Source organism: Mus pahari, chromosome 5 (assembly GCF_900095145.1).
Source record: "Mus pahari chromosome 5, PAHARI_EIJ_v1.1, whole genome shotgun sequence".
Taxonomy (NCBI): Eukaryota; Metazoa; Chordata; class Mammalia; order Rodentia; family Muridae; genus Mus; species Mus pahari.
The window spans coordinates 26,082,161-26,084,474 of record NC_034594.1 but is presented as its reverse complement, the minus strand read 5'-3'; the positions used below and the strand labels follow the sequence as shown (position 1 = coordinate 26,084,474).

The following is a 2,314-nucleotide window of genomic DNA, read 5'->3' as shown; positions in this document are numbered from 1 at the left end:
TTACCCTATGTAGTGCTGGAAAAGGCAACATTGGGTCTCCAGATCAGAAATATAGGACCCACCACACTTAGAGCATTGAGCTGTTTCAAAGGCGGTAATTTTGGACAGTCTTTTGGCCCTGAGTAGATCCAGGAGCTCGGGACAAAGTTTTCACTCCATAGGGACAGGGTATCACTCATGGGTCAGCTGACTCAGCTTGGCTGTGTGGTGTAGAAAGGCAGAGAGACGTTATTATCATAGAAATCGGCCTCTCTGAGGTGAGAACATTGGCTTAGGGCAGGCGGCAGGGCACTGAACTGAGAGTCCTCTATACAACATGACTCCAATTCCAGGGTTTGCAGGGTTATCTCTAACTCACAAGGAGAAACCCAATAGGCTCAAGGAGTAAATAACATAAATATTTATATCTCACTAAGTTGCAGATGTTTGAGTTCACAAATATTCAGGCAATAAGGCAGGTAATTCAAGGCTGACTGGAAGGTTACAGGTAGTGATTCAAAGTGTCTCCAAGGGCTTTTTCGGGCACCTGAGGCGTTCTTTCAGGTTGCCTTTTATAAAAGAGACATCTTTTACATGGAGTTTCTGGTTTTCAACTTCTGGGAAGTTGAAAAGTCAATCTGAATATTTTCTCCTCATCAAGCTTTTCAGAATCACCCATACTGAAGGTACCTATGATGTGATCTAGTGTGAGTGTGAAAAGACTTTTCATCTGTCTCAGGTAGGGATTAAGAAAAGCCAACTCTTCTAGGAAAGCTCTTAGGAAAGCTCCTGTATACGGCCTGCATGTACAATTTTGAAGATTTCTATGAATGTGGCTTTGGTTAAGCCCCGAATCTACAGATTTCTACAGCATAGATGAATGGAATCTTTTCTCTGCTGGGCCCACTGCAACAGGTATGTGGCAGATTCATCAAATCTGCCCTTCGTGAGATGGACTTCAGTCATCACCTTCAATTCTTTCTTCACCTCACAGTCAGGACTGTTCTCCATTGGCTGCTTCTGTCTAATGAACTCTTGTAAGCCTTCACCTTCATGGGATCCAGCCCATCTCCCACACAAGTCATGTTCTTTATCTCTCCAAGGGAGTGCTCTGAGTTTACACCTGCTGGTTCGAACCTTGTGTGCAAGTGGTGTATCTAATCCCTCAATCATAGCCTCCAAGGTCTCCATTCAGGAGACATTCAGTGACCCTTTACTGAAGATGTGGTCTAAGCACCACATCTCTGATCAGGGCTTGCTGAGTGCAAGTTTAGCAGACATGGTGGACAAAGATCCCTTTTACCCTCAAATTGAGAGATTCTGGCATCAGCCCTTAGCTACAGACCTGGAGATTTCACAGACAGCAGATGCCAACTTTTAGGCTTGGCTGCAATCTTGCACAGGCCCTCTGCCCCCTCCCAGAGGTCAAGCTGGGGTTAAATATCTGCTCAGAGTGTTTGCAGCCATAACTGAAGGTCTGTGACCTTGTGCATTGAATAGAACCATCTGAGCAGGAAAAGATCCCAGCACTTGATGCAGGCACTTCGCCAAATGCCAGACCCACAGAAGCTGTGTGGAGTAGGGAGTTAATAGGACTTTTACAGCAGCAGCTGCCCTTATCTTTGCAAGCTACTGCACTGAGCAAGAGGAGGGGCAAAAGGACAGGAATGTTTACTGCCTACAGGTTTAGAATTATGTCAGGGGTAGAGCACTGGGAGGGGAAAAAAGAGAAACTCAAAATGCTTCAGTGTCAGTGGGCCAATATAGCACAGTGAATTAGAAGTTGGAGAATAGTCCTTTATTTTGTTTGTAATTCCGTTTTTAAAAGAATTCCTCCCGGGTCCTACTTGAAAACACATTCGTTGCAGCTTGTTTAACATTCTCTTTAAGCAGCTTCTTCCAACAGACTCCTTTGAGTTGTCTATTAAGCACAGTGAAGACACCTTCAGTTTTCCTTTCCCTTTTGTTAATTTTCATTACTTGCATGAAACAATGGGATTTCTTGTGACACTTTCAGGCATATGAATACTTGGGTCTTACCCACCACTCCATCTCCTCTGTCCCTCCCCTCCCCTCTGACTCTTTCCTCTTCTCTAATGTTCTCTTCTACTTGTGTGTCTTCCTTTTTTTGTTCTTCTAGATTTCTAAAACAGGGAGGGAAATACAATTTTTCCCTTTCTGCTCTGGCTTATTTCACTTAACTTTCAAAGAAATATTCCACCAGTCCCTACCTCTCCTCCACCCCACCCACCAGTGACAAACCTAACAAGCTTGATAGTCAATGTCCTTTGCCCTTTGTGAGGAAAAAAAAAAAATCCCTTTCCCATACAGTATT

At 44.0% G+C, this 2,314-nt stretch overlaps 1 pseudogene; it reads right to left on the bottom strand.

Annotated features, from left to right (window-relative positions):
• LOC110321436 lies at positions 1-1,170 on the bottom strand (annotated as a pseudogene).
• Between the last annotated feature and the right edge of the window lie 1,144 nt (positions 1,171-2,314).